Source organism: Acartia tonsa, chromosome 9 (assembly GCF_053477335.1).
Source record: "Acartia tonsa isolate MP-2025a chromosome 9, ASM5347733v1, whole genome shotgun sequence".
Taxonomy (NCBI): Eukaryota; Metazoa; Arthropoda; class Copepoda; order Calanoida; family Acartiidae; genus Acartia; species Acartia tonsa.
The window spans coordinates 41,234,789-41,249,833 of NC_137268.1; the positions used below are offsets into that span (position 1 = coordinate 41,234,789).

At 30.9% G+C, this 15,045-nt stretch overlaps 1 protein-coding gene across 1 annotated transcript in view; it reads right to left on the minus strand.

The window, feature by feature from the left end:
• LOC145328951 (uncharacterized) overlaps positions 1-7,207 on the minus strand; it is a 103,317-nt gene extending 96,110 nt beyond the window's left edge. Inside the window, exons 1-2 of the mRNA XM_080172923.1 lie at positions 7,159-7,207; positions 2,069-2,117 (exon numbers count right to left, since the gene is read on the minus strand). The gene's annotated coding sequence lies outside the window, so the exon portion shown is untranslated. The remainder of the gene's footprint in view (positions 1-2,068; positions 2,118-7,158) is intronic.
• Between the last annotated feature and the right edge of the window lie 7,838 nt (positions 7,208-15,045).

A 15,045-nucleotide genomic window follows, 5' to 3' on the forward strand; every position in this document is an offset into this window, starting at 1 on the left:
ACCTAAAATATATATTTATTTCAACAGATGCTCTTTAAATCTACTTGTCTGTATTCTTATTAATGATTTTTTGTGCTTTGCTACTTAAAGATGTTGTCATCCTTGTTGTCATACAATAAAGAAATATTTAAAATCAGTTTTACATATTAGGTTAATTTTTGGTAAATTATTTCCAAAATGAGTGTTTTTATCTCCTCCCCCACCCCCAATTTTTTTTTAATGGGGTTATTCATCCTTCCTGCTGAGATTTTATAACATTTCCTTCCACCAATAAAAAATGTTTTGTGGTGGGGGGGAGGGGAGGTTAAATTATATTCTGTACTTTTTTTTCGAAGATGCTTTCTAGCTCCCTTCCCTTCGGTCATTGCAGGGTGGGGAGAAGGGATGGGGGAGAAGAGATGGGGGGGGGAAGAGATAGGGGATATAAACGGGAAATAGGGATGGGGAAGAAGAGATAAGGACTAGAAGGCTCATAATCAAATAATCCCACCCCTTAAAACGCCCTTATTTAAAATAAGTATATATAATCAAAATGCCCCCCCCCCTAAAGCAAAGTGCCCCCCCGGGGCACTTTGATTTAGGGGGGGGCAAAATTTACAAAATCTTCAAAATGCCCCCCCCTAGACAAAGTGCTTCGCACGCCACTGTACAGATCATACTTGCACACCATTTTAAGTGGCAAAGAAAGGCCTACAAATAATCTGGAATAGCCAAAATCCAATTGTGCACAGGGAAAGCTTCACTGAAGAAAAAAACGCCTAAAATAGGTATTTTTTGCGCATTTCTCTGCACTGCGAGTTAATTATGCATTATTGATTTATAGCTATTCCAGATTATTTGTAGGACTTCTTATGCCGATTAAAACATTGTGCGGGCATGATTTGTACGTTTAGCCGTTTGGCAGCTAGCAGCCTTTAAAATTTATAGATTTTTAGAAATATTCGTTACCAGCAATATTTTACCGTGAACTGCAGTAGATCCTAATATTCTATGGAGCTATAACTCTATACAGCTAGGTATACCACCAACTATAAACCTAGAATATATCATATAATATAATATTCTATGAAGCTATAACTCTATACAACTAGGTATACCACCAACTATAAACCTAGAATATATTCTATAATATAGTATTACATGGAGGTCTAACTCTATACAGCTTGGTATACCACCAACTATAAACCTAGAATATATTCTATAATATAGTATTCCATGGAGCTATAACTCTATACAACTAGGTATACCACCAACTATAAACCTAGAATATATTCTATAATATAGTATTACATGGAGGTCTAACTCTATACAGCTTGGTATACCACCAACTATAAACCTAGAATATATTCTATAATATAGTATTACATGGAGGTCTAACTCTATACAGCTAGGTTCACCAACTATAAACCTAGAATATATCATATAATATAATATTCTATGAAGCTATAACTCTATACAACTAGGTATACCACCAACTATAAACCTAGAATATATTATATAATATAATATTCTATGAAGCTATAACTCTATACAGCTAGGTATACCACCAACTATAAACCTAGAATATATCATATAATATAATATTCTATGAAGCTATAACTCTATACAACTAGGTATACCACCAACTATAAACCTAGAATATATTCTATAATATAATATTCTATGGAGCTATAACTCTATGCAGCTAGGTATACCACCAACTATAAACCTAGAATATATTATATAATATAATATTCTATGAAGCTATAACTCTATACAGCTAGGTATACCACCAACTATAAACCTAAAATATATTTTATAATATAATATTCTATGAAGCTATAACTCTATACAGCTAGGTATACCACCTACTATAAACTTAGAATATATTCTATAATATAATATTCTCTGGAGCTATAATTCTATACAACTAGGCATACCACCAACTATAGCATTCCCCGCAACAAGGGGCGTGTTACAATCTACGATATTTTGCATTTTAATATTAAACAAGGTTGAGTGATTTTTTTTGTAAAATTTCTTTGTAATTACAAAATAAAAATCTCTTAAAAATCAAACAAAAACTTACTGTGTAATTAAATCACATCTTGGTCTTAAAACTGCCCCGCATGTGTCTTCTAAAATAAAAGAAAAATGGTATCATCAAATTGCTTTTGGTCCAGATTCATGATATTACTAAAAAGGTTTCGTGATTTTATATTTACAGATTTGTTTGATTTTGACAGGGGGGAAATCGTCATTTTAGGTTGCTAACATGGATATCATTTATTGGTCAGTCTGTTATTCAAGTAGGAGGGGATACGCTAGGGGAAAGAGGGCAGAGGAGGGGAGGTATCGTTATTTAAGCCAGCTAAAAGTTTCACTTTATTAGAGTACATGATAATTCGGTGTAAGATCCAAGTATTAATAAATCAATTTGTACTACAAATGTCTGAAAGCAAACTCATGATAATCATGAGTAACGCCGCAGTTTCTATGATATAGAATTTCCTCCATAACCATTTACATTTTTTAACATCTCTAGTATTGCACTTTATAAATAAGTAACACTGGAAATTTTGCATGTATTACTTCGGTCGAAGAACTTTAAGACACACAATAACAGTTGGGTTGGACAATATTGTGAAAAAAAGATTTTTATGCAGTTTTCCGCGAATAGTAAAATACAGGATTTATTTCAGCCTTGTTAGACTTGAGGGTTTGAAATACCGGGAAAACAAAACAATGATCTATCCTATAATTTTCATTTACCTTTCAATTCAACTCAGAACTAGTTTTAATCCAGCGGATATTTAATGGATTCAGAGCCATAATGAAATAGTTATTTACAGTGTCGTATTATAGACAGCTTTCCGAGAATATTAAAATGAAAAATCATAAAATAAAAACCGGTTTTGTTAGCCCAAAAGTGCCTGTTGGATTCAAAGCCATATTGGAAAACCCTTTAAAACATTTTACCAACTTAAGATTGTTTAAAACATGCGAATATCTGTCTAATTCCTGGAATAAAACCACAAATTTATTTGCAATATTTGTTGTTTTTGTTTACAACATCTTTTTGTTTCAAACTAAACTAGAGACAAGTAATCTGAAAGAAATTTGGGGAATAGTCCCTTTCGTAACATCGCCCCATAAGGGGCGATTCGTCGTATTCTTAGAATGGCTTTTTATAGGTTAGGTTAGGTTATATTGGGTTAGGTGATTGTCCCACAGGATTAGGTAATTGGCCCCGCAGGGTTAAAGCCCCCCGCAGAGGCTAGAAATAGGAAAAAAGCTACTGTGAAAAATACGAAGAATTGCCCCATAAGGTGCGATGTTACGAAAGGGACTTATACCCGAAATTTGGGTTAGGTTTGGCTAATTTATATTCCCTCTTCTAGGCATAAGTAATTTTGTCAAGTTATCGTAACAAGTTTTTGGAAGGCAACTCTGAAAACTTGGTATTTTTTAAGGGATTTCAAGATAGCTTTTTTTAAATAAAGCTCTGTAACAATGGATAAAACTGTACCGTGGATATATTGATAGGAGAAAATTGTCGCCAATTTAGATTGATAATTTGGACCTCATTTATATGTCAGTTAGTTCATCCAGTAGGAGGGGTGTGGATGGAACAAAGATGGTGAATATGGGGTAACGTTTTTTTTATCCAGCTGATAGTATCCGTTTATCAGAGTACTTTAAAATCTGGTGTAACATCCAAATAATAATATATCGATTGCTGTAACTGCCCTGTGCGGGTAGTATCCAACGATTGAACAAACCGCAGTTAGCATAGCTGCCAATTCTATTTGACCATTGTTATTTATCAGCTACTAACGGCCGTCAGTATATGAAGCCAGCAACTATGCAGATTATCTGATATTTTTAGCTGGAGCGGCAGCTATTCGAAACAAAAAATAATCTTTAGTTTTTTATTCGAATTTGTTTTCAGAAAGTTTATTCGTTTTCTTATTTCCAACACTATTTTTAGTAGCGAAGCTAGTCTATAATTTACAATGTCCGTCAGTCCGTCTGTCCGTCCGTCCGTCTGTCCGTAATTAATGAATTGGGGGAAACGTTATTTTCTCGGCTCCTATTCAAGATAGACAGCTGAAATTTTTAGTAAAGATTCCCACTATATATGCCCATCTAATATATACATTGTTTTGTCCGTCTGTTTGTTATTTGGGGTGCTAGATCAATTCCTATATTTTTATGTTTTCGTGATTTTCTCAACTCCTTTTCAAGATAAAGGACTGAAATTTTAAGGGATTAATTAATTTTATATTCTACATATTTTACCAAGTTTTATTAATATATTTTTTATTAATTAGGGTGCTGGATCGATTCCTAGATTTTTTAGGTTTTCATGGTTTTCTCAATTCCTATTCAGGATTGACGGTTGAAATTATCAGGGTTTGAGTATGCTCATGTTCTACATATTTCCATCAAGTTTCATTAAGATTTGTCTATTAATGGTGGTGCTAGATCGATTCCTAGATTTTTAAGTTTTCATGATTATAAGGTTGCGTGATTTTAAAGGTGTGATGATTTCCCTATTTTACCAATATTAATATTTATTTTATGACACTGCTTTATAGTATTTTTTTCCTGTTATACAATCATAATTTTTGAGCTTCGCTACTTATGGATGTTGTTATCCTTGTTGTCATATGTAAAAGTACATCTTATGTAAGCAAATTTTGTGTTTTTCTCTAACAAGGACGTCTAAATGCCCCCTAAACAAAATTTTGCAACCAAAATGTGGGTTTTTTGCGTCCACCCCCCAACCACACCACAAAAAAAATCATTAAAAAGCTTACTTGACTGAAATTTGAAAAGGCGTGACTATTTCAGTTTACTTTTAAAATACATTTCTTAAACCTAATCTATTCCTAAAAATTCCTAAGATTTTAATTGGACCCTGTCAAAAGACTCAAAACAGTTTTTACATTGTTATATCAACCAAATGGCAACCAATAAAAGAGATCATTAATGACATATAATCAACAACACGAACTTCTAGTTAGTATAGCGTCAGGAAAGGAAGGGGACATTGGACTGTTTTCTACATTAGTTCCTAAAGTTTTATAACAACGTTTTCTTGTTCGTTGGGGACTTTGATATAAATTTGATTGGTTGGTTTAATAAGTGTCCAAATGTTTCTTCAACCACTTATTTGAATCTAGAGAAGGGGTAAATTGTGTGTCATATATTTATTTATCAGCCATTGTCTTATCCCTTTTTAACCCTGAGTTAGTGTAGTTAGTCAACTCCACTGCCAAAAAAATATATTTATCTAATAATTCTCTTATATGTATATTGACAAAAAATTACTGAAAAGTACGAAAAAAAGGATGAAATTCGCATTTATAAAACAAATAAATATAGCAAACATGTACTTTAAAAATGATTAATTTTTATTTTCTCTGAAATGACGGCTTGCATATGTTAGTGTTGTGTTGTAAAAAAGTAGTACCATGCTTTAAAAGACAGATAAATGCAGTAAAAAATATTTTGATGGATTTTTTAAAATCAGCTTATATTTTGGACAGTTTGAAATCCTTTACAAATTATAAAAAGATAAGTTTTCTTGCCACAAATTTTCACAAAAATGACAAGTTATAACTATAAAAAGCAAATAACATTTTGATCATGTGGTGAAAAAAGTGTGCTGCTCTTATGACATTTTAAGCATACAATTCCAAATATAATGTAATAAGACTTTCGAAGGCCTTTTGCGCAATGATCGGTCGGTCCAGCAGTTTATAAAATCATGTTGAACATACATACATACAGATAGAAAAACAAACTATTTCATTAGTATATAGGTTCCATTTACTTATGATATTTGCCTGCAAAACCTACTCAACCATTAAGATTTGTAATGTTTACTTTTATATTTGCAATGTTGCAATTTGATTAAAATTAAATATATTAGTGGCACAGACATAATAAAAATTTCAGTATTTGCTTTTTTTCAACTTCCAGTTCATAAAAATATTCTCCTATTGGATTTATCAAAACTTTGATCTTACACCAGATTAGCATGTACTCTAATAAAGTTAAACTTGTTGTGGGCTGAAATAACGATCAACCCCGTCTTAAATACAACCCAATACTACCCTATCCCCTCGCCTCCTACTGAGCAATAAATGACAGGGGAAATAGCAAACTAAATTGATGACAATTTTTCTCCTGTCATAATATTCGCGTATATTCCACATCCATTATTCTCTTTCAATTTTTAATTATTTTGCTATTTTATGACAATGAAAATCAGACAAATTTGATATCAATGTAAAACCAAGGATCTTACGGGATACAATAATGGACGATGAATTTATAAACATCCCAAATGTGCAAAATACCATTTCTGCAGATTAAACTTATCAACGGATAAATTTGGATGATTACAAATTTGGAACCCACCAGTCAAAAGGACCTAAAGTTTTCAGACAATGAATAAGATACCTTAGTCATAAAACTTTGGGTTACGTTTCCACTGTCCCCTTCCTACCCCAGTAAAACTTTTGTCATTTACTAGACCATACTTGTATTGTTAATCAAATAAATGTTCGAAACAATGCTAGACAAAAAAATGTGCTATGAATTTGATTTAGAGCTAGTGCTGTTCACGGTAAAATGTTCCAGGTAACGTGGCATAAGAAGGCCTATAAATAATCTGGAATAGCCAAGATCCAATGATGCACAAAAAAGCTTCCCTGAAGGTAGCCACGCGGGGTTAAACCACTACAGGAATATTGTCCCGCAGGGTTTGGCCCTCTACAGAGGCCAAGCAAAAGAATAACGCTACCCCCCCCCCCCAACCAATTTTTGAATTTTCTAAAAAAGGAGAGGTTTCAGTGCTCAACAGGAGAAACAACCCAAATTTTATTTTTTTTAAAGAATGACATTTACATATACCGAAAATGTTCTTAATTTAAATAAAAATAAAAACACTGGAAGGATATGAAATTATAAACTGACTAAAGCGAATCATTAATTGATAATTACAGACGCACTACACTACAGAAACTTAGGACGTACTTACATAAATCTATTAGTTTTGAAAGAAACAAAAACACTAAAATGCCTTATCTGCATGGTAATTATTAATTGATCACTACAAACGGACTTGTAAAGTAGCTTCGCTACAGAAACTGCTGACGTACTTACCTAAATCTACTTGATTTGAATGAATGACTGATATTGAGCTGAACACGACTGATAACACCAGATAACACAAATCAAAATAAAATAAATAAATATTTTCAATATTAGATCACAACTCAAATTTATTAAAGGTTTTATTAGGTTACTTTTTTACATTTTGGCCTTTTCTATAATTATGGTGATAACGTTCGTATGTCCGTAAGATAGATATGATAGTAATTTTAGCCAAACTAGAGTCGTCCGATGGAAATCCTTATTACCAGAAAGTTCCAATTTTAATTTAAACTTTTTTCTAGATAATTTGAAGCTTTTGAAATGGTGATTTCTAGGGCGATCCGAAATAAAGAAACGCTCTAATAACGTCTCATAAAAATAAATCAGCCCAGAACAGAGCGATATCTTAAAGGACAAACCTAAAATGTGAATATTTTTAAAAATTATACCTTCACCCCCCCCCCTCCCCGAAAAAAAAAAGAAATAAATTTTAAATGAAACATTATTGACATTAATTGAAATTATATCTTAACTTCTAGGTCATGACATATTTTTTTAATTTGAAAAAAATTGTGTCAAATAAAAATGCAATTTTTATCAAATTCTTATCTTGATTATTCAAATTTAACATCAATTTGAAGGTTAAATTAATTTTAGATATGTTTTGATAAAAATCAAAATGAACTATTCAGTGGTTATCAATTTCATCTTTTAATTTAATGAATTTATTTTTCTATTTGATATACTGGTACCCAAAGTTTTATAAACACGTTCTCCAATTTGTTGTCTTGAAAACTTATGACGCTTGATTGATTGGTGTATATTCTTTTTCACCAATAATTTTATTATACAGTATTTAGGTAATTTTGTTATCATTAAATGGGGTGGACATGAATTTTTTTAATCCTTATATAAAAGTAACATGATGTCTCTCCGTCTATGTGTGTCTGTGCCAAAGGATCTTGCTTATCGCTAAACCAATATGGTTCTCCTATACAATTTACCGTCTCATAGGTCCTGAGAAGGTTTATATTTATTTTGGGGGAGGGTATCACTACCCTCCCAAGAGAAATCCCCTCTATAAAAATTACCACCTCCAAAAAAATTTTTACGTTTCCTTCTAAAAACTGATATGGAAAATGGGGCTTGGGTCGACTTCCTTCCTCTCTTACACCTCCAGTCCTCCTGGAGGCCTCTAGGGGGCATAGCCACTAGTTTACTAAAGAAACCAAGTAATTTATAAATTAGTCAGAGGGTTTATTTCGAGGGTGCGGCATTCGCATGTCAGCTAAGCATCAAATTTAGACCATTTGTGAGATTTTACTGAGCAGATTAATTATTATCAAAGTTAGACATCAAGCCATACTTAAATTTTAATGTTCAAAGACAACAGTTTCCCAAAAGGCTTACAGGTGGTTGAAGCGCGGCTGCCGAGCCTTGATTTCTTTAAATCCAATGAAGTATGACAACTTTTTAATACAAATCTAAGCCAAATGTGCAAATCAACCACAATTTTTTCTCCCTTTATTGTCAACTCTGAATTTTTGTAACATAATAATTTGCAATTATATTTCATGTTCATAGATTGCTCCTTGAATTTTATTTAATATTTACATAGATTTTTTCTCTAAATAAATACTAATTATCCAATCATAAAAAGTAATTATGTTTGTCCTGTAAGATCTTAAGCCTTGAGATGGTTTTGTGCTATCTATAGTTTGCATCCCCTAGATACTGGTTGAGCAACCACTAGTAAACAAAAAAAGATATTATATTCATAGATTTTATTAATAGACTAAGAGTGATAATTTATTGTGCATTTTACTGTAACAAACGAAACAAAAATATTTGAAAATCCTTTGTATTCCTAAATATCATGCTGTCAGAATATGAAAGCTAGTTTTTAATCAGAACATCAGACAAACATAACAGCATATAATTACATAAAGAACAATCTAACAAAGGGTGTAATTTATTCAAATATGTTTAAGAGCGAAACTCTTCTGTGATTAGAGTCGGCCAGTCCTCCGTGTGTATGTAATGAAAAGAACTTTTGCCAGGGAACTAAAGGGTAAGAAAATGTCCGATATATTGATGTACATCTTCAATGATGACACATAAAATTAACCATTCTGTAGATTTTAATTAATGGTTGAAACGTTTGGACACTCAACTTAAAGATTCAACCAATCAGAATTCACTAAAACGTCCCCAAAGTTGTTAAGCGAACGAATACGAAAACGCTGCTAAAAAACTTTGGGGACTAGTGTAATAAACAGCCCATTGTCTCTCTGACCTTTCATTTGATCGGCATAATAAACCTTGCATACAGATTTTTTAACACTCACTCTTAGGACAATATGAAATGTTTGTATTCAATACATTCGAAAAAAAGGCTAATATTAAATCCAACTAACATATATAAAATGATTTTATAAAGATGACAACGAGTAAAATTTTAAGAAAATGATTCTTAACTTTTCATGCGATAAAATATCTTCTTGAAATTAAGTGTTTTCTTATATATACATCATTACTTTTAATTAATTATTACATAATGAAATAAAAGCATTATCATAAAAAAAAAACAATTATAATAATAGGGTAGACATGAAAACTAAAGTTAATATTTTTTTGTAAATTTATTTTATTGGTTGTGAGTTTATGATTGTTCCCGACTTTAATTTCCCATGTATTCCCCTTTTTAAATTAAAATATATATATCTAACTCCCCTCGTAGAGCACAGCTTCCGAAGGATATGGGCGAAGCGGTTGTTTCCCTAAACAGAAACCCACCAGCCCCCCAACGCCTTGTTTAAAAAAGGAAATAAAGGAGGGGTTATTTTTCTTTCTTTGTGCCTAACCATGCGATTCTACCCAATACCCAATATAACCTAACCTAATCCGATATAATTTAAACCCAAACACAAAAAAAACAGTTCTACCCACTTAATTTCAATTGAATTCAAAATAAGGGGGTGGTTATCCTGTGTTTGACTAGGCACTAAGCCAACAGTCACTGGCCAGTTAAAGAACAGTATCCTATTTGATCAGAATTCTCTTTGAGGCATTTATAATCTGCTACTGAATCATTTATTTTAAACATTTGATTTGTGTATTCCTGTTAATATTTTGTACATTGTTGATTTCTGGCAGTTGTTGTCTATAAATAAATAAATTAATGTAAAGAAGCTTAATCATAATTGACTATGTCTGTCTATATATTTGATTGTTTTAGTGGCTACTCTATAATTAAATTAAAAATGTTCTTCCTTCTGTCTATAAGGAAAATAGATTTTCTCAGCTGTTATTTAAGATAGACAGCTGATTATTTTGTGAAGATTCCCCATACTTATGAGAATCCAGTATATAATTAACTTGGTCTGACTTAATAGCTGCTCTACTAGCCGTTGGTTCTTTTTTACTTCGCTTATTTTCTCTTTAAACTTATATAATCTCCTCTACTCTTTATTTACAATTTTTAACTCTTTACTTTGCCCCTTTAATCCCCTCTTTTCCAGTGTTCTTTCTATCTAATATTTGCTCATCGTTTTATAAAGCTTCGCTACTATTAGTCATAGCCGTCCTTGTTGTTTTACCTTTGAAAAAATATATAATAACTAATAACTAATTCACTTGAATGTATTTTCTTATGAAATCACATTATAACTGGTTTTACTTTAAAAATCACTTTTAACTAAAAATATTTTGTTTAATATCAAAGTTAATTTTAAGAACTTTTTGGGACTTTTAAATTTTTTTAATCAAATTAACTCATACTTTCTCTATTGATAACAATTTTAGCATGCCAAGGCACAGAAAAAAAAATAAGTTCCAATAATAATCTTATTTGACAGGCGAAAAACTTAAAAATGGTACGTCTGAAAAAAAAACTTAGAAGGCATAAAAATTTTCAATGATATTAAAACAAAATTCCCTTGAAAAATTATCACTGAAAATGTTATTTAAACAAAATTCACTTTTAATTTTACAAATTTTGCATTTTATATTATGATTGATTGTTATTAATTATATTATAAATTTATGTTAACTGTATCTGAATCAAAACAAAACTAAAAGCTTAATCAGAAGCTCACAATTCTCTCGTGGTCTCTCTCCCTCTTTCTCTCTTTCTATCTTTGCTTTCAGCTACATGGACAAATATCCTTAAAATAAGATTTAAATGTCTTGATATATTTTACTTATAGCCTTGCTTTTATATGGTTAGTGGCGCGCACATAGTTTTTCATGAGGTGTGTATTCATTGATTGGATTAAAAGGGAAGGCAGCTTATCCCAATTCTAATTTTAGGGGGGTGTTGACATCCCACTCCACCTCCATTCTAAGCTATAATTCAGATTTAAAGATTAATTTTAAGTTTTTAGAATTTTAACAATAAGACTTTTTATTGATTTAGGATTTTTAATCATTTAATTTCAAAAATCTTTATTCCTTTCCAAATTTTCATTTTTTTATTTTTCATGCTCTTGATCAAATAGGTGTCCAAAATATTAATACATTTTTTAAAAATTTTTCGTATCTTTTTGGTCATTTATACAATTTATATTTATTTTCTGGTACAATAAAAACTCAGTCTAGTTTTTATTTGTAATTAAAACAAATTAAATAATTTGAGGGACACCCGGCTTTCTCAAAAATTGAGACAAAAGATTTGATTTTTTGGATAAAATTGCAACCATAGCGAATCAAGTTGGACTTAGAAGGTGTTTCTATTAATGCACAAAAACTAAATTTAGCAAAATTAATTATTATTTAGTAATAAAGGTATATCTATTATAAATTTTTATTTTTAAAAACATCCGCAAAAAAACCTACATAACCCAAGACTGGTGTGACACGTAGGTGAATGGTTCGAATCACGACCCTATAAGTTAAGAAACTAGAGATGGGGGAATGTATTATAATGTGAACTAAATTCATCATGGCTGACAAATAACAATAAATATAATAATTGCAATTAATTATCTATGCCGACTATGGTAAGGTTAAAATTTATTTTGCTTTTATCATATATTCGCTGTAATGTATAGCTCACTATACTACGAAGTTTGTTGAAAAATAAGAAAGAGCAAAAGCAGGGACGTGGTGAGAAATGCAGTGTGCATACAATCCAAACAAAAAATACGATTTATCAGAATAAAATCACAAGCTTAGTTTTTTACACCATTATAATAATGAAGTATATTCATTGGTGATCACCGGAGGGGTTGGGTTGGGTGGAGGGTAAATCCCCCTGGCGTTTACTCATTTCCAGAAGAGAAATAGGGGTTGATATCCCAATCCGATAACTGAAATCATGTGCGCAGCTTAAAACGTCCTAAATGAGAATTCATTATTTCCATCAATCTAAATCAATAATTTGCTATAATGAAAACAATTTTTTTAGTGGCTTATTTGAAACTCCATAAAGTAGATTTTTCAGAGCGTTACCAAACTTTAGCGGCGAAATAAAGAAAAAAAAATGTTTTATTATGTCAATAATATTTCAAACCAAAAAAGGGAGTAATTATGAATTAACAAAAATAATTGTGATTTATTATGTTGAATGTTCATAATAATTGAAAAATACATTTTTCAAGCTAAGATTTTATATAATTAGGGTCAGTCCATGTTAGAATTGTCCTTTCGATTTCAAACTTTGTATATTGATTCCTATAACATTTAAGTACAATTTAAATAGCGTAACAACGTATAATAGTTACCAGAAAGTCTGTACATCCATTTAAAACATGCTGATTTAATTTACTTTTTTGAAAGCAACTTGTTGTATGATATAATTACATATCTTATTTATCTGGTTTTTGGAATAAAGATTCCTAGGACAATTAAGTACAATATTTTAGGCGAGGCACCTCTATAATTAAATCCTAAAAATAAATGTATGTTTTTTTTGCAACAAATTTATGTACAATTTTGTTTATACTTGCAAATTAAAGTTCTGCTTCTCAAGTTATGGCACTCTACAAGAGTTATTGTTCGTTTGTCTTTCTTTCTGATTTTGAAGGTTTGCTTTTTATGGATTTGAATCATTGAAGTTTTCATTTCAATATCTCGAAGAGTTAACCAGTATTTTTTAAGGATTAGATATAGTTAGATTTGAGGTATATAAGGTCAAGACTTACACTGCTAAATGTACTTCAATGAAAAAGTAAAACAATTCTTAAAACTTAGATATTTTAACATTAAAATTTAAAAACACTTTGTCTTCTCATTTTATGAGAAGTAATTCCTTTTAAAACTATTTTGCGAACTAAATTAAACTAATGTTCCTTTCAAGTTTTCATAGATATTTTTAAAGTTCCCTTAATTCGCAAGTTTCATGGAATTTGGACGTGATAGTGTTGCATATCTATTTAGACGAGCTATTAGGTTAAATAACTGTATGTCCCCTGTGCCGACTTTCAATTGGGTCTTTGAATATCAGCCAATAGCATCGTAGATATTAACACAGCCAAGTCGCTACAAAGGAACATAAAGAAATTTGCTAGAAGACGAAAAAGATCCACAATAGTTTTCATTTAATATAATTTTATTCCCCCCCTCCAAAAACAAAAAAATATTCTAGACATTTTTTCACGAAATTCATGTGTGATGAGATCATTTGAAAGCACATAGTAAACAGGAATAATTTTCTAATAAACTTTAGTTTACTATTTCACACACTAGCATTTTACGAGCTAGGGTTGTGGCGAAAAATCAGTTAAAAATACTTTGAATTGTCCTTATATTAAAGTAACAGGATGCTTATCTAACCGCTGAACCGAAACGGTTCTCCTTTTATTGGAGCTTTCTAAAAGTTCAGGGAAGGTTTAAAACTATTTTTGGGGTTTCTTCACTCTCCCAAGAGAAATTGGCCCGAGAAAAATATAATCCTATTATACAAAGTAGTAAGGTTTTTTAAACTACTGAACCGTATGATATCTCCATTTTAGAGAAGCTTCAGATACGCACTGGGATGTTTTTAGGTTAAATTTTTGGAATTAAGCCTTGGGTTTATTACATGCTATTTTTCTTTCCTTCCCTTTAAAAGTACAACTAAAGACCACAAGAAGATGTCATTAAATGCTTTACTAAGGTCAATAATTAAGCAATTACACCAAAATATGATAAATAAATAAATACACCCAAAAAATACTTCTTTATAATTTTATAAATGACCAGTAAAATAAAACATATCATTTGTAATTTTTAAGCTGTTCTTATCAATGCTTAAGTAACTTAAAGCAACCAAAATTGTACTTTAACGACCTGACTCGAAATTCCTACTAGCCCTATAATTGTATAAAATACAGTTAAAATATGGTTAACCCCCATTTTAATTATTCATAACAAAATTCCTTACATTCCTTAAGGCGAAAAGACAGGAATTTCTTTTGCAAATAATAATTTTATATTAGTATCTAAAACAATGGAGGCACGATAGGTTTTCTTCTTGTATCACGTCTAAGGATGAATGTGTATTGAGATATTCAGTATTCACACACAAAATTGAGACACTATTTTATATTTAGTACAGCTCCTCCATTCCCCATTACTTTTACAATAGAGGTTGGAACTTTTTACAACACCAAACATTTTAAAGCCTTGAATATATCCATTTAAAAAAATGATGCGCTGTTAATAGCTGTTTTAGAGATCCTACAGATAAAACACTTAATTTGCCACCTATATATACAAGCTCTTTATAGTGCATATAAAAATATGACGTCATACAATAATACAAATTACCAATGCCAGAATAAACTACTAATGGCAGGCCAGTATACATTTTAATTGACTAATGGTAGGCCCGTTTGACGTCTTTATTTAAAAAAGCTTCCTATAAACATTTACGCATATCTGTGTTCGTTTTGAATAACTATGTTATGTCTATTT